Raw genomic sequence first — 23,264 nt, forward strand, 5'->3', positions numbered from 1 at the left:
GGGGCCAGAAGTCAGGCAGTCGCACACTAGACACAAAAGGCACAGTGAAAGTAAGGTGTACAGAAGGAAAGAAAGGTAAAAAGCTCCAAACAAAACAAAGCAAGTTATAAGAGCTAGCAAAAAAAATGAGCCTAAGCTAAGACTGAGCATTTATAACTAATAAGAAGTTTCCATGTCATGATTTGGTAGCTGGTTGGTGGCCCGAAGGAAAATGCCTGTTATAGACATGACTCCATAATCAGGATATATCATGTGAGAAAAGGAATTTATTTTTAGAAATGAAGGTGTGGGGAGTTCAAAGGGAAAACTAGTGTGAAATATACACCCCCCAGTGGGGGTAGGGGCTTGTGGAGTATGTTCTTCTCTTGAAGCTCAGAGGTCTTGTTTTCTGACGATATTCTTGGTGCAAGACAGGAAGGTTTACATGTAGGAGGAAAGCCCTACACCACTCCCAGCCACTATGACTCTGTGACATTCCACTATCCAAGTGACTGAAGATAAATATAGGAGACCCCATTGGAGGTCTCTAGGAAAGTCTTAGGGGCAGAGGGACTATTCTGGGGCTCCCCAGACTTTATCAAGGCAATTTATAATTGAAAATTAGTGTCTCTATAGTCTAAATTATTTCAGCAATGGGCTGGAGCAGGGCCAGAGACAGATCAGTTGGGTTACTGTCACATGGACCTGGGGACTTTGGAAATAGGGACTCATCTTTTTCTGTAATGAAGAAGGCTTTATGGGTAGCTTAACATTTCAATTTCCTACTATTCCAAAATTAGACACAATGTCTTTTATTAAATTATCAAACATACAATGTATTCTTCATGAAATTATTTTCATCTTAGCCAATTTCTCATGTTTTAAAAAGTATAAAACTGTGGACGCCAGGCGATGGTGGCGCACGCCTTTAATCCCAGCACTCGGGAGGCAGAGGCAGGCGGATCTCTGTGAGTTCGAGGCCGGGCTGGACCAATAGCCTCCAAAACAATACAGAGAAACCCTGTCTCGTAAAAACCAAAAAAAAACAAACAAACAAAAAACCCAAAAAGTATAAAACTGTGGAGAACGATATTTGCCAAATAATATTATCTCCTTTACCCACATTGGCATTTATAGAGGTTGTGTGGTGGTGGTGGGGCTTTTTATAATGTTTACTTGTAGTAATTTTCTTTCTGTGGAAACTTTATTGGGGAAAGGTAAGGGAGTAAGGGAAGGGGCAAGAGACAGCTGTCTCCTCAGAGAAACGGCAGAAAGAGAGCACTTTTAGTAATTTTTCATGCATCTTAAAATGTTTTTCCCCCCCTTCCTTTCTTTCTCTACTCTTCCCCTTCCTTCCCACTTCCTTAAGAAACACAGTTGTGATGGTTTTCCAGGAGAAGGCTAGCTACGAAGAAATCCAGTTTGTGCTTGTGCAGCTAATTTCCTAGACTCTGCAGCCTGGCTGAAGTCACGCCATCCTTTAGCAGCATTTCCTGCGCTCATCTCTGTGTAGGACAGTCGCAGCTTGTGCCTGTCATCTCAGCAGAGATGGTGCTTTGTTTCACGGTGAGGCACGTTTCATTCTATTATACCATAGCATGTGCCCTTAGAGCCGCGGTCTGGGACCTCCTCCTTTGTGTTTGCAGATATGCCCGGATAGAATCCTGAAGAACTCTGGGCATTAAGTTTGATCTCATCTCTTCACATCACATGCTGGGCCCAAAATGAGAAGAGGATCTGCTTAGAAGGGGGCCACAAACTGATGCCGAGGAGGAACTGCCACACACAACACAGGCTGGAGCCCAGTTCCCCCAAAGGCTGTGCACAGGCAGAGCAGCTAAAAGCCGTGATTTAAGCTGTGCTAGGCTCCTCTACCAAAGCCTTCCAGTCTAAGTGGGCTTGTGGTCGTAGGTAAGAACAAAGTGGTTCTGCGGGACATTCTCATTGGAAGCATAGCAACAGTGCAGAGTCTCTCTGGTTTTTAAACACCCAGCTTGCACCCCATTACCTATTGGACAAACTGGACTATCAATGATTCTTCAAGCTCTCCCCACACCCACCCCAAGTGGTTCCTTGAAACAAGCTGATGCTCTGTACCATTTCACAGATTTTGTTTGCAAACCATTTGGATGCAGAGACCAAGGCAGATTCTGATAGAGAAGCTTTGGGATCTGGGGAGGTTTTCTCCACTTTCGTATCATGAGGTTACTCTACAGGATGTCTTCTTCCATTCTCCTCTTTACATTTCCCCATCCATCCTTTTTTCCATGTGCTTATTAATAATTCTGAATAATTAGCTCGTAATACTTTATCTTCTTCACCCACCTAAAAGTAAAGAAAACTAGCCTGAAAGTTGTCATCTTCCCAGAAACTTCATTGCTGATATATTTAGGAGGCTGACTTGGTGGTTGCAAGACACCGTATATCACTGTATCTCACAGAGAAGGAGACCAGACTAGAGATGCACCTGTTTTAGAGAGTTTGGGCAGTGTTGCATGGTGTGTGGCGTCACTGTCCTGACTGACAGATGCATCCCAAAAGTTGAGAGCATTCGTAGACCTATGGGAATCTGGATGCTTTAGAGAAGGGGTGTCTGGGCGTACTGCGCAGTGTGGGTTGACCACCTTGAACAGTTTTGATGTAAGAGTACAAAGCATGTTTTTTCAGGGCAAAGTATTCAGTATTCCAAGTAAAGTTCAGGGTCAAGGAATGCTATTTAGCAAAGCAATATTAGAGCTGCAGTAAAAAAAATTATTCCCCTTTGTCATTAGTTCCAGTACTTTCGTTCAGGACTTTAATTTGGACACAGGACTTCCCCGTTAACTGCGTAAATGGTATTAATGACTTGATTCCAGATGAGAACATAAAGTAGTTAAGAAACTGTTTCAGCCAGATGACACATTATTATTACCCACAAGAAGTGGAGCTATTAGCATTTATACAGCCTTTTATTTGCAGAGACTGCGTCGATGGGTTCTTTACACACTTATTATGATCCTAATGGTCATTCCATGTTCCTCTATTTATCATGCATGTGTATACTTGCAACATTAAAAATATGTAATACTAAGAATAAGAAAATGTCCATAGAAACCTGAAATTGCCTGTCCTCTATGCGGCATGTGAAATACTAGCTTTTCTGCTGAGGATTCCAAGCCCTGAAGGGTGTTGGGTTGAGAGATCCTATATTCAGTTGTCCCTTCTTGGGGGAGAGTTCAATGGTGTTATGACTCTTTTTTTTCTGTCTCATGAGAATCATAAGGGGTGTTTCTTTGTTGGGTCATGGGAGATTGAAGAAACTGGATGATGATGGCATACTTCATTTTTCAGGTATACATTTTAAAATTCTTTAAAAAAAACCCTATTTCCATAGCCTTTTAGCAAATTAAGTCAGGCTCAGACAGCCCCTCCTCCCCGCCCCCAGGAGTCATATATCTTTGATTAACTACTATAGTCAAGGGTGTTTGACCAAGTTTGGAGAGCAGACACTGCTTTCATATAGAAGGTGAGCCCCATACTTTCCATTATAATGCCATTCATTTCTGAGATCTTGATTTACTGCATATCAAGTTAGTACTTGATTTAGACATGATTTAAAACAAAATGTATGAAAGTCTTCAATGTCAAATTGTTAGCTAAGTACTTTAAAATGCACCTTAGCATTTGTCCCTCAGAATAGTGCTTTGGAATCTGCTTTATGGCTTGAATGAGAAAAGTCCCCTGTGGGCTCATGTAGTTGAGCATTTTGTCACCAGTTGGTGGTGCTCTTTGGGGAGGTTGTGAAACTTTTAGGAGGTACCTGAAGGAAGGAAGTCACTGGAGGTGAGGGGTGGACTCCGAGGGTTTAGAGTCTCACCCCCATAACCCCCTCCCTCTCTCTGCTTCCTGTGTGGGGACGAAAAGTGATGCCTCTGCTTCCTGCTCCTGCTGCCTTTCCTTCTCTGCCATAGGGATTCTTATCTCCATGGATGGAGCTTTAGGCTGAAATAAACCCTTTCTTCCTACAACTGCTTTTGACTGTGGCATTTTATCGCGGCAGCAGAGAAGCGGTCAATACATAGATGTTATTGTTATTCTCATGCTAGAAAGGGACATGAGACCTAGAGTTTGAATGACTTACCCAGACAACCCAACCTTTGCTCAGTTCTTGTAACTCAGTTGTCGATCTCCACCTGCTGCATTTTCCACCTGGACCCCGCTGAGCCTCAGCCGAGGAGCAGCTTGGGCTGGTGTTTGAACACAGTTACTTGTTATAATTTAGCTAAGTGTATAGACTTTTATAAATTGATAACCCTTGAACATGGCTTGGATGTAGAATATTTCCGTCACAAATCCATGTGTTTGAATACATATTCCCCAGCTAGTGGTATGATTTCTGGAGTTTTCGATCCTTTAGGAGGAGGAGGAGACTTACTTAAGGAAATGACTCTCTGGGCCTTAGTTTCTTAAACCTAGGATCCACTTTCAGTCCAGTCTTGGCTTCCTTACTGTGTATGCAATGTGACCAGAAGCCTCAGCTCCTGCCTTTCTGATGCCATAGTGGACTCTAGCCTTTCAAACAAAGAGCCAAATCATTCTGTTTTTTTTTTAAGTTGCTTCTTTTCAGCATTGGTTTCAGCAACAAGAAAGTAATTGATATAGCAGTCTTAATGATTTATTCCTATTTTTGACTGTTAGAAATAATGAACATTTATGGAAGGCTTATTTCATGCTGATTACTAAGGATAAGCCATCTTCTTGGCATTAATTTGCTTAATACCCTCGTGGCAGCATTCCTACTTTGCAGATTATGAAATAAAGTTTAAAATTCATTAATTAACTTGCCAAAGCTAGTGCAACAGTGAAGTGCCCAGGATATAGTACAAATCTTTTATGTTTGAGTACACGCAACTTTGAATTTCTGCCTTGCAGAAACAAATAACCTAAGACTTTCTGTGCATAGTGTGCTACTGTTTTTCTCCTTGCGGTGTAATCTAAGACTGTCTTCTCTCTACCTGGGCTACACCAGGGTAACTGTCTCTCAAATTTCAGACGTGAGACCAGTTGGGATCATAAGGACAGCTCTCAGATATTGTTCTCTGCTCACAATTACACTGTAATTTAGTTCTCAGTCAGATCAAAGACAGGCTATAATTCTGCCGTGTTTTGCCACTCTACTCCACATTGGTTTCCAAGAAAAAGGAAGACTTAATGTTTTTCTCCTGAACTTTAGACCCCCTGCATTTTAGCTGACAATCATGGATAACATTATATGCCTAACATAAATTTTGAAGCAATTTGGCCTTGCTAGAAGAGGCAAACATTGTTATACGGCCCACTGGTATTTTCTATAAATCATTTTGTTTGAGGAAATTTGATAAGGATAACAAATATAATTGGCTTGGCTGACATCTCTGCATTTCTGTGTTCCACCGTCTGCTCCCACCACCTCTGGACAAAGCAGCATTAGACAGTGAGAAAATATGACTTTTGAAGTTGCCAATTATGCAGCCTGTATCATTGAAGGCTCTTTATGTTAAAAGCCTTCACAACTAGGCTCTTACGATTTGTGGTACATTTAATCAATAAATCTCTCTTTCTGTATTTCTATCTACTGACCCCACTTTCAGGTTAGATTATTTTGTTCTCTGACTACCTGTATAGATGGCATGGGAATACAAGGATGGACAGGCCACATTCTAAATGCCTGATGCCTCTCTCCTTTCAGACACAGGTTTTATGTTACAAGTCATAAAGCTGTGTATACAGATACCCTTGTATGTAATCTCCTAAATTTTCTCTCTTCAACATCTCAGTATGAGACAGAAAAGGTTCCAGTGGGAAGAGATCAGCAGTCTCATATTTCTCCAACATATTACTTTAAAGCAATATCCCCTGTATTTACATGATTTGCTGAAGTATAGCAGAACAGGAATTTTATATAAAGGGTTGAAAGCAAAATCATATAGGTCTTAAGTACAACGGTGAATGAGCTAAATGAGGAAATAAGACATTTGATTGAGAGAAAATACCTAAAATCTGGATTTAAATAATCTTCAAACTATATAGTCTTAGATGCGTTAGTTATTATCCCTGAGTCATTTTCTTATTTGCAAAATGAAGGTAAGAACTTCTGTTTTTGCCCTAAAGAATTCCTGTGAGAATGGAAATAGATACAGTATATCTAACATCAACCGTGTGTTTGGAATGTATTGTATGAGAGAAGAATATATTTTCAATAAAAAAAGAAAAAAGAAAAGGAGATAAAGGGTTGGGATATTGGTTCAAGTTTGACTGCTTATTCTTTACTTCAATTCATTTTCTTTTAGTATTAGTTTCTTTGTATTTTATTTTTTATATTTTTAAATTTAAATTTAAATTAGAAACAAGTTGCTTCACATGTCAATTCCAGGTCCCTCTCCCTTTCCTTCCCCTCCTCCCATGCCCTCCCACCAACCCCCCCAATATCCCCTCATTTCCCCAGGGAGAGTGAGGCCCTCCATGGGGGTGTCCATAATCTGTCATTTCATCCAGGGCAGGGCCTGGACCCTCCTCTGGGAGTCCAGGGTGAAAGTGCACCTCTCATTGTTGGATAGGAGCCCAAAGTCCATTTGTATACCCAGGATAAATACTACCCAAGGTTCAATAGATTACCTAGGCCTCCTCACTGACACCCACATTCAGGGGGTCTTGATAAGTCACATGCTGGATTCCAAGGCATCAGTCTGGAATTCAAGAGCTAACCCTTGTAAGGTCAGCTGTTTCCTGGGGTTAAACCAGCCCTGTCTTAACCCCTTTGCTCATCAGTCCTCCTTCTCTGTCACTGGATTTCTTGAGTTCAGCTCAGTGCTTAGCCATGCGAGTCTGCCTCTGTTTCCATCAGCCACTGAATGAAGGTTCTGTTTCCCAGAGTCTTTGGGCATGGGATTGTAGGCTGGCACTCCCCAGATCTATGTCTAAAATCCATACATGAGAGTGTACATGACATGTTTCTCTTTTTGTGACTACGTTACCTCATTCAGGATGGTTTCTTCTAGTGCCATCCATTTGCCTGAAAATTTCAAGATTCCATTGTTTTTTTCTGCTGAATAGTACTCCATTGTGTAAATGTACTACATTTTCTCTATCCACTCTTTGGTTGAGGGGCATCTAGGTTGCTTCCAAGTTCTGGCTATTACAAATAATGCTGCTATGAACATAGTAGAACAGACATCCTTGTTGTATGAATGAGCATCTTTTTTTATTTTTATTTTTTTAAAATAGCTTGTTTTACATGTCAATCCCAGTTCCCTCTCCCTCCCCTCCTCCCGCACTCTCCTTTCCCCCCCACCCTCCTACCCCATTGCCAAATCCTTCCACATAAGGGATATCAGAGTCTGTCATCTTACTCTGGGTAGGGTCCAGGCACTCCCCCAAGAGTCCTGGCTGAGAGAGCATCCCTCTTTGTGCTACAGACACACGAAGACTGCCTGTATACCAGGGATAGACACTGATCCACAGCCCAGGGCCCCATAGGTTGCCCAGGCCTTCTCGCTGACACTCACACCTGGGGGGTCCAGATCAGACCCATGCTGGCCTCCCCACTGTCAGTCTGGGATCCAAGAGCTCTCCCCTGTTCAGATCAGCTGTCTCTGCTGGTTTTGCCAGCCCATTCTTTGCCAATTTGCTCATCACTCCTCTCTCTCTGTCACTAGGTTCCCCGGGTTCAGTTCAGCGATTAATTGTGTGTTTGCCTCTGCTTCCATCAGTCACAGGATGAAGGCTCCCGGATGGTTATAGACACCAAGTTCATTATCAGGAATGGGCATTCGAGGTGGTCTCTCCACTATTGCTTAGCTTGCCAATTGGAGTTATCCTTTTAGATCACTCGAGGTCGCTCTGGTGCCTGATCTGTATTCGATCCTATGATTCCCTCTTCCCCCTATTCTACCCCCACCCCCTCAACTTCCTTTTCCCCCATGACTAACTCTCTTCCTCTTCACCCTCTCTCTTCTTCCCAGGTTCCACTCCCCCCCACTCCTCGCCATGTTCCCCATCCATTCAGGGGATCTTGTCTCCATCCTCTTCTCTTGGGTACTATGCATATATGCATATCTTTTAGGTTCTTTCCTGTTTCCCAGACTCTCTATCAGTGGAAGTGCAAACTGGCACTATCCTGATCCATGTCTAAAATCCATATATGAGTGAGTACATACCATGTTTGTCTTTTTGCGACTGGGTTACCTCACTCAGGATGGTTTCTTCCAGTGCTATCCATTTCCCTGCGAATTTCAAGATTCCATTATTTTTTCCTGCTGAGTAATACTCCATTGTGTAAATGTACCACATTTTCTCTATCCACTCTTCAGTTGAGGGGCATCTAGGTTGCTTCCAGGTTCTGGCTATTACAAATAATGCTGCTATGAACATAGTGGAGCAGATGCCCTTGTTGTATGAATTTGCCTCTTTTGGATAAATGCCTAAGAGTGGAACTGCTGGGTCTAGTGGTAGATTAATTCCCATTTTCCTGAGGAATCTCCATACTGATTTCCAAAGAGGCTGTATGAGTCGGCACTCCCACCAGCAGTGGAGGAGTGTTCCTCTCTCTCCACATCCTCTCCAGCAACATCTTTTGGATATATGCCTAAGAGTGGAATTGCTGGGTCTTGTGGTAGGTTTATTCCCATTTTTCTGAGAAATCTCCATACTGATTTCCAAAGTGGCTGTACAAGTTGCCACTCCCACCAGCAGTGGAGGAGTGTTCCCCTTTCACCACAACCTGTCCAGCATAAATTGTCATTGGTTTTTTGATTTTAGCCATTATGACAGGAGTAACATGGTATCTCAGAGTTGTTTTGATTTGCATTTCCCAGATGGCTGAGGATGTTGAGCACTTTCTCAAGTGCCTCTCAGCCATTTTAGACTCCTCTATTGAGTATTCTCTATTTAGTTCTGTAGCCCACTTTTTAATTGGATCCTTTGGTGTTTTGGAGACTTGCTTCTTGAGTTCTTTATAAATTTTGGAGATCAGCCCTCTGTCAGATGTGGGATTAGTGAATATCTTTTCCCATTCTGTGGACTGCCTTTTGTCTTGCTGACTGGGTTCTTTGCCTTACAGAAGTTTCTTAGTTTCAGGAGGTCCCATTTATTAATAGTTGACCTCACTGTCTGTGCTACTGGTGTTATGTTGAGGAAGTGGTCTCCTGTACCAATTTGTTCAAGGGTACCTCCCACTTTCTCTTCTAATAGGTTCAGTGTGGCTGGGTTTATGTTGAGGTCTTTGATCCATTTTGACTAAAGTTTTGTGCATGGTGATAGACATGGATCAATACACATTCTTCTACATGCCAGCATCTAGTTATGCCAGGATCATTTGTTAAAGATGCTTTCTTTTTTCCATTGTATATTTTTAGCTTCTTTGACAAAGATCAGATGCTCATACAAGTATGGGTTAATATCAGGATGTTTAATTTGATTCATTGGTTTACCTGTCTATTTTTGTGCCAATACCAAACTGTTTTCAGGACTACAGCTCTATAATAGAGCTTGAGTGTCAGGGATGGTGATGCCTTCAGATGTTGCTTTATTGAGTAACGTTGTTTTGCCTATCCTGGGTCTTTTGTTTTTCCATAAAAATTGATTATTGTTCTTTCAAGGTCTGTGAAGAATTGTGCTGCTATTTTAATGGTGATTGCATTGAATCTGTAGATTGCTTTTGGTAGGATTGCAATTTTTACTACATTGATCCTGCCTATCCAAGAGCATGGGAGATCTTTCCATTTTCAGAGGGCTACTTTAATTTCTTTCTTTAAAGATTCAAAGTTCTTGAGATACAGGTATTTCACTTGTTTGGTTAGCTTAACCCCAAGGTGTTTTATGTTGTTTGTGGCAATTGTAAAGGGTGATATTTCTCTGATTTCTTTTTCAGCCCTTTTATCAACTGTATATTGTAGGGCTACTGATTTTCTTGAGTTGATCTTGTAGCCTGCCACTTAGCTGAATGTGTTAATCAGTTGTAACAGTTCCCTGGTAGAGTTCTTTGGGTCATTTATGTAAACTATCATATCATCTGCAAATAATGAAATTTTGACCTCTTCCTTTCCGATTTGTATCCCCTTGATCTCCTTTTGTTGTTGTATGGCTCTGGCTAGAACTTCAAGTACAATATTGAAAAGGTACGGAGAGAGTGAACAGCCTTGTCTTGTTCCTTATTTTAGAGGAATTGCGCTGAGCTTCTGTCCATTTAGTTTGATGTTGGCTGTTTGTTTGCTGTATATAGCTTTAATTATGTTTAGGTATGTTCCTGCTATCCCAGATGTCTCCAAAACCTTTATCATGAAGGGGTGTTGGATTTTGTTAAAGGCTTTTTCTGCATCTAGTGAGATGATTATGTGATTATTGTTTTTCAGCTTGTTTATATGGTGGATTACATTGATGGATTTTCATATGTTGAACCATCCCTGCATCCCTGGGATGAAATCTACTTGATCATGGTGAATGATTGTTTTGATGTGCTCTTGGATCCAATTTGCCTGTCAGTATTTTATTGAGTATTTTTGCATCAATGTTCATGAGGAATATTGGACTGAAGTTCTCTTTCTTAGTCGTGTCTTTGTGTGGCTTGGGGTTCAAGGTTTTTGAAGCATCATAGAAAGAGTTTGGCAAAGACCCTTCTGCTTCTATTGCGTGGAATACTTTGAGAAGAATTGGTATAAGCTGTTCTTTGAATTTCTGGTAGAATTCTGCACTGAGCCCATCTGGACCTGGGCTTTTTTTGGTTGGGAGACTGTTGATGACTGCTTCTATTTCCATAGGGGTTATACGTCTATTGAAATTGCTTATCTGTTCTTGATTTAATTTTGGCAAGTGATAGCTATCCAGGAAGCCATCCATTTCCTTTAAATTTTTGAATTTTGTGGAGTACAGGTTTTCAAAGTATGACCTGATGATTCTCTGAATTTCCTCAGAGTCCATTGTTATGTCCCCCTTTTCATTTCTGATTTTGTTAATTTGCATGTTCACTCTCTGCTGTTTGGTAAGTTTGGACAAAGTTTTGTCCATCTTGTTGATTTTCTCAAAGAACCAAGTCTTTGTTGCATTGATTCTTTGTATTGTTTTCCTATTTTCTACTTTATTGATTTCAGCCTTCAATTTGATTATTTTTTATTATTTCCTGGCATCTACTCCTCCTGGAAGAGTTTGCTTCTTTGTGTTCTAGAGCTTTCATCTGTGCTGTTAATTCTCTAGTATAACTATTCTCCAGTTTCTTCATGTGGGCAGTTAGTGCTATGAACTTCCCCCATAGAACTGCTTTCAAAGTGTCCCATATGTTTGGGTATGTTGTGTCTTCATTCTCGTTGAATTCGAGGAAGCCTTTATTTTCTTTTTTTAATTTCTTCTTTAACTCATGAATGGTGCAATTGTGCATTATTCAATTTCCATGAGTGTAGGAGGAAACAGTGCTCTGCCCTTAACATGTGACTTACTAGTGGCTCATACAGATGAGGTAATAAAAGGGCGGTTTCCTGCACTGCTATCCACACCCACTTTAGGCTCAACTAAAGACATATATGAACTTAGGTGGTGAACCAAGTCACTAGCCAGGCCCACTTTTGGGTATGGCTAGGGGCGTTACGGAGGAAGGTATAAAAGGCTGAACAGCGGAAGTCTAGCTCTCTTTTCTGGGTTTCCGGCTTCCAGTTTGGCGTTGGAAAACTACTCGGCTCATCTGGGTTACTTGTTTGTCTCTTGTGGGTAGTTTCTACAATAAATACTTACTTTTACTTTCAGTAATTGTGCCGTTTATCGTTGCAGCATCACATGAGTTTGTAGGGTTTCTGCAATTCGTGTTGTTGTTGAATTCTAATTTTAATACATGGTGGTCTGATAAGATGCAAGGAGTTATTCCATTTTTTTTTGTAGCTGCTGAGGTTTGATATGTTGCCAAGTATGTGGCCAGTTTTTGAGAAGGTTCCATGTGGTGGTGAGAAGTAGGTATATTCTTTTTTATGTGGATGGAATATTCTATATATGTCTGTTAATTCCAATTGGGTCATTACTTCTATTAGACCCTTTGCATCTTTGTTGAGTTTCTGTATGGTATTCCTGTCTAGTTGTGAGAGTGGGTTGTTGAAGTCTCCCACTATAACTGTGTGGGGCTTTATATGTGATTTAAGTTTTAGTAATGTTTCTTTTAGGAATGTGGATGCCTTTGTATTTGGGGCATAGATGTTCAGCATTGAAACTTCATCTTGGTGGATTTCGCCTGTGATGAGTATGTAATGACCTCTGTCATCTCTTTTGATTGATTTTATTTTAAAAACTTTCCCAACTTAAAGAAAGACATGCCAATGAAGGTACAAGAAGCTTATAGAACACCAAATAGAGTGGATCACAAAAAAGTCCCCTCCCAAAGTAATAATCAAGAACCCAAATATACAGAATAAAGAAAGAATATTAAGAGCAGCTAAGGAAAAAGCTCAGTATCATATAAAAGCAAACCTATTAGAATTACACCTGACTTCTCCATGGAAACTCTGAAAGCCAGAAGGTCCTGGATAGATATTCTACCAACACTAAGAGACCATGGATGCCAGCCCAGACTACTATACCCAGCAAAGCTCTCAATCACTATAGATGGAAAAAACAAGATATTCCATGACAAAACTAGTTTCAAGCAATACATATCCACTAACCCAGCCCTACAGAAATTTCTGGTACAAAAACTCCAACCCAAGGAATTTAACTACAACCAGAAAAACATAGGCATTATATAATCCCACTTTACCAACAGCCAAATGAAAAAGGAATGGAATTCCACACATAATTCCACCAACAACAACCATCCCAAATCAAAGAAGAATGAGCAATCAATGGTCATTAATATCCCCCAATATTAATGGCCTTAAGTCCCCCATAAAAAGACACAGGCTAACAAAATGGATTCAAAGGCAGAACCCATCCTTCTGCTGCATACAAGAAACACACCTCACCCTCAAAGACAGACATTACCTGAGAATTAAAGGTTGGGAAAAGAAGTTCCAATCAAATGGACCCAAGAAAAAAGAGGGGGTAGCAATCCTAGTATTAGTTTCTTTGGTTGTAGAGTGGATATAAAATACCAACCCGTCTTTTTACTGTAATTCACAATAGTTTGAGATGAATGTCAAATGCATGGGAGCATTTCTATCCCTGTGTATGCTGGATGTTTCCACGTATAAACTTTCATTGTATTAAGTTTTCTGGGAAGACATTAAGATAATGTCTGTTCATTCCGTTCACAGTGCCAACAACAGAGCAAAGGCACTGTTCTTACTTCTCAATTCTACCATGGTGAGCAAACCAGCTTAACTGGTAGAACTCACAGGAGCATGGGTGAGTGGTTGTGCACAAGAACATGGACAACTTGTGGGCAGATATGCAGATGAACAGTCTGTCTTCACTTCAGCAACTATTGATCACTTCTATATCCTCTGGAACATGGACTCTTGCGTGTTTGTGCCTCATGAGAACCTCCTTCCCTGAGGGAATTTTGGAGTGTTTAGGCTTGCCAGGATGTTACATAGGTATAACGATAATCGAGGACACCAGGTATAACGATAATCGAGGATATATAGGGAAAAACAATATATTTATTTATCAGGGAAAGAGAGAGTCGCACATACCAGGAGTTAGAAGCGTGGCTGGCTTCCAGGAGAAAAGAGGGAGGCCCCTTTTCCTTTCACTACCTTTTATCTCTACCTTGACCCCGCCCTATTGGGCGGGTAGCTTTGTGGGGTTCACTCCTACACATAGGTAATCAGAACTGTTCTGATTTCAGGACAGTCATACCCAGGAGGTAATGTCCTACAATAGTTGGCATAATTAGTCCAAGAGTCCAAACACTCTGCCATAAGTCCCTATGGTCCATTGATCTCACAGTGGTGGATCAATATATAACAACACAGAGCTCATGGTAGCTTAGAATATATAACAACACAGAGCTCATGATAGCTTAGAATATATAACAACACAGAGCTCATGATAGCTTAGAATATGGGCAATGGATTTAGACAAATCTGATGTCCAGGTCCATTCCCACATAACTGAAGGCATGGGTGTAATGATTTCACTGGACTCAAGATAAATAATAAATGGATGTTTTATTGGGGGAACAACTTAAAAAGAACAATAAAGAGCCACTGCAGTCTGTCTCTTCCCTTTTGTTCTAATCCATGACCTGAGAGAGAGAGAGACAGAGACAGACAGAGAGACAGGGAGAGATAGATAGATAGAGAGAGAGAGAGAGAGAGAGAGAGAGAGAGAGAGAGAGACTATACCATGCCTCAACCATGCCTCACACTTTTCCCTTTCTGCTTCTGTCTGCACCTGAAGCCACACCCAAAGGGGTGTGGCCACTGTTACGGGTTCACAGACAAGATGCTGCTACACTTGCCCTTTTAGTCTGAAGAAGAAGGTTTTAAGTCTGATGCAAAAACTATATACAATAATATCAAATGTCAAGTATATTTCAGGAGAAGGAATGTAAACATACACAAATTAAAACCTACTACCAGCAAGATCAACATAGACACATACAACATATAGCCATGATAAATTACCTAAGAATAGCTTATGCACACTCAAGTCAATGTCATTCCTTCTCTTCTAGTGAGAAAACTGCTTTCAAAGGGTATTTTTATCTGTAGTGTTTGGTAATAACTACTGAAATGATTGTAGAAACAACTACATTTTAAATGTCCCACTTACTTTTTTCCAATGATGTACTAAAATATGTTTTTCCCTTCAGTTCTCAGTGTATATCAATTATGCTAACTAATTTGGTTTCATTACATTTTAATGCCTACACATCTGTTCAGGTCCATAGAAGTGGCCCCCATTCCATATTGACTTAAGGTCAGAGAGTTCCAACCTATTTTTGCTCTTTCAAGTTTAAAGGCCTAAGACCTAAAGGTCTAAGGAGTGGCTATTGAAGGATGTTCAGCCTAAGGGGTGGTCACTAAATATCTTGCCTTGACTGCAGAATAGTTGATCTAAGGTGTGGTTGCTAGATGTCTTATTCCTCAAGACATAATAGCATGTTTGATCTAAGGTGTGGTTACTGGATGCTTTGAGAATTAAGGAAGTAATTACATCTGTTTGTTCCTTGTATTATTGGTAAGGAAGATTTTTTGCCTTCCCTCCTTTTGATTGGGTTATATAAGGACTTTGAGCAATAAACATAGTGCTGATCCCAGTATTCACTAGATGCCCTCCCAACTCTCTCAGTTTCTAGTCTCTTTCTTTCCTCAATCCACACTCCATTTCTCAGGTAAAAACTGGAATAGTTGGCTGGTTTCAACACACATCATGTGCTTTATGGATGATGTTTCAGTGCTGTGTTTATGATCTAACATAAAGATGAAAGAGGGAGTAGCCAATCAGAAACATTGCAGTAGCCTGCAAACACCATCAGCTTATTGCAGCCATTGTTAGAACAGTTAATTGGATGTTCATAGCCACCAGCTGAATACACTGGTTTATACAAACAGTGGATCTAATTTTCTTCAGAAACATGCCTCTGTGGAAGTGGTATGAGGAGATAGGAAGAAGATGATTCTGGGTGCAACTTCAAAAGACCAATTTGGTTTCAATTTTCTGCTCTTGATAGATAAACATGGAAATATACTATTAGATTATTAAAGGAATATATATTTGGACATATGTAATTCTTAAGTTGGAAGTGCAAAAGCAACAAGGGAAATAATGAATTCAATCAGTAAAACTGGACTTACCCCCTCCCCATATCCTTCATAAATACTTTAAGAGTTTAGGGAATTAATTCAAAAGAAAATATGTCCCCTCTTTTCATTTTCTTTGCAATAATATCTAAGGCCATATGTGCTTCTCAGAGCACAGGGGTGGGTGTCATACAGAAAGAGAAGTTAGTTACTAAGGCTTTGCTGACTTAGATTTTGTGAACTTAAAATCATTTATCTGATCCTTTTTGGCAAGTCATGAACCATTTTGAATCTTTCTCACTTTTCACTTATGGAAGCTCTAGATGTTGTATAAAGATTTCATAAGAATATTGTGTCAGTCTGTAGTATACTGCATATACATACTACAGTGACAGAACTGCACTAAATTCAAGAAACTGTGCAGACCTGAAGAATGACATTACCTACTTAATAAAAGTAGAGTTTTAGTCATGCTGAGCCCTGTGCTTTACATCCTCATGATGAACTTAACTAATATGAGATCTTAGGGATGACATCATAAAATGAAATGCTCTCTGTGGAAAATCCCAGCAGCAATCAATTGTCCAGATTCAATTTAGTAAGTCTTTCAAATATGCCATATAATCTTAATTTTCAACAGATCCAAATATATCTATTCTGTGACTGAAACACATGGCCCCCACGTCTCCATTCTCTGTAAAGGTAATCATAAATCCCACTCTACCCAGATAAGATTAGTCAGACCCTATGCATTAAAGGATCAAAGAAATTAAGTTACATGTGCTATGAACTGTAATAATCATATAGTTAAGAAGCTTAAAATGTGAAATATATGAACTAATTATATAAAATGGTTAATAAATAAAAGTAGGAACTGACCAAGTGGTCAGGAGAGGCAAGAAATAAGTCACTAAATATATCATAACTGCAGATGCCTTCATAGAGAAAAAGAAACATGTCATGGGCCCATTGCAGAATAAAGCTGCATATGGTAGGAATAATGCATGCAACACATAGGTTTGGTATTTGAGACTACTAGCGAAGAGACTGTTGTTGTCTATGACTGCCTGTTTATAGATGATTAATTTTTCTGTTTTGTTTTTTAAGGAGCCACATTCAGTTATGTGCTAGTGACTGGAACTTTCTCTGCATGTAATTTTGTGAGGCAGTTCTTCTTGCATCAGAGTGTCAGAAAAAGGAATCTGTTCTTTATGAAGTCTTTCTGTCCTTATACTCCCAAGGTGATTGCTTCGTACACATATGGTTTGAAAATACATATCATATTTTTCCTCTGACCCTGCTCCCAACCTACCACATTTAGCTGGTCTAAGGGTGGGTACCATTAGTATGTGCACTTTTAAGTGTCTATCAAAGAGCATGGAACTGAACGTGGAAGCATATTCAGCCTGCCTGTGATCCGGTAACATCATGTGTTAGCAAGCTGCTGACACAGAAATAAGAAGAGGCAGGAGTGGAGGACATTTGCTAGATGTGAAGTTTCTGTGGGTCCTTTGGTTCATGGGATGGCTTGGCAGCCTTCAGCAAATCTCTCTTTTTGCTCAAAACATTTAAAGCATTTTATTTCTATTCCCTTGAACAGTCTTCCTTACACTTTAACCAGTTTTCAGGGCATTGGAAGAGGGACTGTGGGGTTCATAGCTTCACAGCTCACATTACATTCCTGTAAACTGGGGAAAGTCTCTAATTCAGTGTAACTCTGGCCAATAAGTTCAGAGACTGCTAAAGTGTGTGGGACAATTTTTTTAGCCCCATTGCCTTGTGCTACTGTCTCTTCCAGAGTAAATCTGAACAGGCTCATGTGGATATCTACAGAGTCCTGTATTCTCAGCCTTTATTCAGACCCATCTGGGCTTCAAATTCCACCTATACCCCCCAGTTCATTGTCATGTCTTGGAAATTGCCTAAAGCACCCAGGGATGGGGAGTCAGCAAGATAATTCATCTTCTAACCATGTCTTCTGAGATTGATTCTTGTCACTCCTGTTTGTGATGGCCTCTGTAATGACCCACACATGTAAGAAGTCTTTGGGGGCAAGAGGGTATATATAAATAAATAGATGTGAAATTACAACATACAGTGATACAATTTAGTGTATCAAAAATCTCAAGTGTCTTGCTTGCCCTAGGTCTTGGGGTTTGAATTCTTGGAGTTAAAAAGAAAATTTGCTAACTCAATGGTAAACACTTTATGCAGTGGCACTGAACTTGAACACTGAACATTGTTCCCAGGGATGCTGAAGACTGGTACCTGCTCTTTGTATTTTGAAAGTAAATTAACTCACAATGCAAGTAGAATGTAGCATGGATGGCTATACTTCAGAAGATAGAGCCGTGCTTCCAGCTGTGTGTGTGTGTGTGAACTACAGCTCATCAGGTTGTCCTTGTCATTTCACAAGGTCAGGAGGAGGATTAGCAAGTTCCAGATAACAGCAGCAAGATTCAACCAGGATCCCAGTAATAACTGCATGGGAGGAGACAAGGCTGAAGGGGAGCTAAATAAATGGAGGACTGCATCATTTTAGTGAACTAAGACTCACTGTCAGGATAAAATGAACTAAGATTTACTGTTGGGATGTCGATTTTTACATTTTCACGATGAGCAAATATAATACCTCTTGAAATCTCAGAAACATTTATTTTGGTGAGCTTCTTATAAAAAATATATATGGAAACACAGAAGAACTTGAAATTTCAAAAGATAAGAAAATTGGAGGAACTGAATGGTTTGATTTTGAGCTTTACTATGAAGCTACATGCAATAATTGAGATTATGTTCTTAGATGTAAACAAATAAACCAATTGAACTGATAGTGCCTAGAAATATAATCTCGTGTATACAACTATATTTGTTTTTGCAAAGTTGTTCAGCAAGCAAGTTGACTGTATGTCTACATGAACATATGTACAAATTGATTCTTTCCTCACAGAATATACAAAACTCAACTCAAAATGAAGCATAGAGATAACATAGGCTAATTGGTAAAATTTCTAGAAAAATAACGCATGGCAAAATCTCGGTGGGTTTTTTTGGGGTAGTAAAGAATCTTATAAATAGGGAAATATGAATGATAAAACAGGTGAATTAGACTGCACCCAAAGTAAATACTTTTGCTCCTAGGGTGAAACTTCTTGGAAATTGGAGGAGCAATGTGAAATGACTTTACCAAAAATCTACCTGATGGAGGCCTTGGTTCTGAACATGAGAGGATGTTTCAGTAATATGAAACCAAATAATTGAATAAAATTGTGCCAAAAACTTGAAAAGACATTTTACTAGAGACAATAAAAACCGTATGAGCCTTACAATAAACTCCTGTCTGATTTCCTATAAAATGAAAGTATATAGCTATGCATATGCTTAGAACTGTTTCATTCACTATAGCTGACTATAATGAAAGGATTTCCTATAATTGTAAATGGATAAATGAATTTCTGAATTCCATTGCAACACCATATGCAACAACATGGGTGAAGTTCAAAAGAATGTTAAGGCTAACAAGCAAAATACTATGAATTCTTTTTAAGTAAAACTTAAAACTTTTTAAGTAAAAGAAAATCAGTGTCTAACTGGAATTGGTGTATGGGAGAGTTACAGGATGCAAGGGAAGACTTTTGGGGGATGAAGAACATTTTTATGTAATTATTATGATAGAGGTTATATGGCCTGTACTTTTTCCCAAACTCATTGAAATGTACATCCAGAATGACTCATTTTATTGAACATAAATTATATGTCCAAAAGCTGATTAATAAAAACAACCCTTTTGCTTCCAAAGAAAAAGTAATACTCAATAAAAAGAAAAGGACAAGATAGAACTCTGTTTTACAACCACATAAAATACGAGTCACTTTGCAAGTTTGCATTCACCTTAGGAGCACTGAAAGTAGCTGGATATTGACAAGAAGAGAATCATGCTGCAGATAATGAAGCTTGCTCACCCTTCTTTTGAGTCAGTGTAGGGTATTTACCCATGAGGAAGGTACAGTTTCTCTCAGTCAAATTGATCATCGTGGCACTTTTATGTAGACAAAGAATTGCAGAGAGCTCCCTGTCCATGCAAGACCGAAAGTTAAGGTGGACCGAGTGTGGGAGTGACTTGTGGCTAGCATGTGAATAGTGAGAAGTGGGTTAGCAGCAGCAGCAGCAGCAGCAGCATGGCCATGACCAAAATGGAGCCAGAAGTGCTCAAACATGGGTCTTAGCATGTCTCACGCAAGCTTGTTGAGTAGAATGCTTTAGGCATTGTGCACCTTCATGGTAGCCTTATGAGATAGGTGTTCTCATCATCTTGATGTAGAGAAGCTTAGAGGAGTTGAAAACTGACTCTCTCCAGTCACTATTTTATTTAAAAAACACTAGCTTAGTTGTTTATTTAAAGCTAGGTAAGTAATAGAGAATTAAAATAGAAAGAGGGATGTATGTTTAGGTTATGTGTAAACTTCTTCCCTCAGTCTTCTTATCTCTTGCCTTGTACCTGTCTTATCACTTTTTTCTTTCAATTCTGTTTCCTGTATGGATATATATGTCACAATAAAATAAAAAAATTCTTTTGGGTCCTTCAAAACTGACTGTATGAGTGTGTGTATGTGCATGTGTTCATAGTATGTGAGAGCTCTATTTTCTTTTCTTCCTTCTCCCTCCCTTCCTTCCTTCCTTCGTTCCTTTGTTCCTTCCTTCCTCCCTTCCTTCCTTCCTTCCCTTGTTACTTCCTTCATCCCTTTGTTCCTTTGTTCGTTCCTTCCTTCCTTACCTCGTTCCTTCCTTCATTCCTTCGTTCCTTCGTTCCTCCCATCCTTCCTTCCTCCCTCCCTCCTTCCCTCCCTCCCTCCCTCTCTCCCTTCCTTCCTTCCTTCCTTCTTTCCCTCCTTCCTTCCTTCCTTCCTTCCTTCCTTCCCTCCTTCCTTCTTTTTTACCTGTTTGAGACAAGGTCTCTCACCTAACCTGGAGCTCACCAATTGGCTACACTGTCTGTCAGCCAGCCCCTGCGCTCCTCCTGTCTCCACTATTCAACACTAGAATCACAGGTGTGCATCCCCATCCTTGGCCTTTTTCATGGGTGCCAGGGATTCCAACTCACTCAGGTCATGGCTTGCACAGCAAATACTTTATTCACTGAGCCATCTACCCAGAAGCACATACTTTGTGTGTGTGTGCGTGTGCGTGTGTGTGTGTGCGTGTGTGTTTTAATACTTTTCTCATGTATTACATCTGGACTGCAATTTCCCCTTCTTCCACTCCTCCCACCCCTAGCTTCTCTCCCAGACTCACTCCTCCTCTGTTTCCCCTCAGAAAAGATCAGGCCTCTCAGGAATATCAACCAAACACACAAAACAGGTTACACTAAGACTAGACAGAAATCCTTATGTCAAGGTTGGATGAGGCAACCCAGCAGAAGGGAAAGAGTTTCAAGAGCATGGGAAAGAGTCAGAGACACCCCAAGTCCCAGCGTCAGCAGTCACAAAGCACTCCAAGTCACACAACCATAACACACATGCAGAAGACTTAGCTCAGACACATACAGATTGCTGAGTGTCACTTCCGTCTCTGTGAGCTCCGATGAGCCCTGGTTAGTTGATTCTGTGAGATGTATTCTTATGATTTCCTTGATCCCTTTGGTTCCTACAATCCTTCCTTCCCATTTTCCAAAGATTCCCCCCAAGCTCCTCATGTTTGACTGTGGGTCTCTAATTCTGTCCCTATCAGTTGCTGGATTCCACTCTGGTGATGATTGCTAGACTCCAGGCTGTGAGTATAGCAGAGTACCATTAGGAATCAGTTCATTGACTTTTTTTCCCAATCCTGTTTGGTTCTTACCTAGGTCTTAGGGCTATTCAGTCTCTGGTTCTTGGCCATCCAGGCAGTATCAAGCATGGACTCCTTCTTGTGACTCCTTCAAGTTGGACTAGTTATTGGCTGGCCACTCCCACAAGTTCTGAGCCACTGCTATCCGAGCACATCCTGTAGTCAGGACAAAGTGTAGCTCAAAAGGTTTGTGGCTGACCTAGTGGATGACCCAGTGCCACCACCAGAAGTATGGCCTGATTACAGAAGGTGGCTTGTTCAGCCATCTTATCCACCATTGCTGGGAGTCATTTCTAGGTCACCAATGTAAACTTTAGAGAAACTTGCCCTGGGTTTCCACTACTCCTGAAATGCCATCCCCCAGTTCCTATCATCTCTCCCAGTACTCTCTCTCTCTCCATTATCCCCACCCCACCTGATTACTCCTGTCCCCATCCAAACACCCCTAGTCCACCCACAAAATCTATTCTATTTGTCCTTCCCAGGGTGTTCCATGTGCCCCCCCCCCATTTCTTTCTTGTTACTTAGCCTCTCTGGGTCTATGGATTGCAACATCATTAGCCTTTTGCCCTTTTTATTATTATGTGTGTGATTAAAAGTGTTATTTACCAACTTAACATAATGTAGTGTCACCTGGGAGATGGGCCTCTGGGCATATCTGTGGGGAATCATCAGATGAGATACAGCATAGACTAGGGGAATTATTTTGGTTACTTTTTTTTTTTTTTGGTTTTACAAGACAGGGTTTCTCTGTTTTGGAGGCTGTCGGTCCAGCCTGGCCTTGAACTCACAGAGATCCGCCTGCCTCTGCCTCCCGAGTGCTGGGATTAAAGGAATGCGCCACCAACGCCCGGCTTTGTTTACTTTAATTGAAGTGGGAAGCCCCAGACACTGTGTCTGAGGATCCTGAAATACACAAGGGGATCCTGGTTAGGGGATTCTGAACTACACAAGGTAGAGAATGCTTACTGGGCGAAAGCATGCTTTCAAGACTCTCTGCTTCTAGATCACAGATGCAATGTGACCATTCCCTCAGTTACTGCTGCTGTAACCCCCATCCATTCCACAATGAGTGTAACCTGAAATTGTGGTGAAACAAATCCTTTCTTTCTTAAATTGCCTTTGTCAGAGTATTTTATCACAGAAAAAGGATAAGAAACTAAGAAAATATGACATGGAGAGATCTTTCCTGTTTGGAATGTTACATGCCTCTCGTGTTTAGACATTTCCTTAAGTTTGAGAATCTGCTATAATTCCATTAAATGTATTTTCTGTTCCATCAGACTTTATCTCACCTTCTCCTCTTTGAATTGTTAGATGTGCATTTTTTCTATAATCTCACAATTTTTTGAAGTTCTGGTCATGCTCAATTTTTGCTATTCATGGTGTCAGATTTTATTACTGTTTTAACCTTGTCTCCCATATCTGAAATTAGTTCTTCTGCTTCTTTTAGTTTGTTGATGTTGTATCCACTTTGTTTCTATGTAAATGATTGACTTTATTCCCAATGCTTTTATTTGCATTTTCTTGTTGAATTTTCTTCTATATTTTTGAATTTTTCTTTTAAATGCCATTTCATCTCTCTAGTTAACTCATTTATCTCAGTCCTGGTTGATTTTCTTACTCTACCCATATGTTTATTTGTATCCTTTATATGTCTGCTTATTGTTTTTAGAGTAGAATCCTATAATTTTCCCAGTATTTGAATTATTACATTATCATTGATTTCTAGTGTTGTGGAGCTGTGAGTTTACACAAGTGAGTTTACCCAAAGCTTTTCTCTTT

This window comes from Mesocricetus auratus, unplaced genomic scaffold (assembly GCF_017639785.1).
Source record: "Mesocricetus auratus isolate SY011 unplaced genomic scaffold, BCM_Maur_2.0 Super-Scaffold_4256, whole genome shotgun sequence".
In the NCBI taxonomy this organism is placed as follows: Eukaryota; Metazoa; Chordata; class Mammalia; order Rodentia; family Cricetidae; genus Mesocricetus; species Mesocricetus auratus.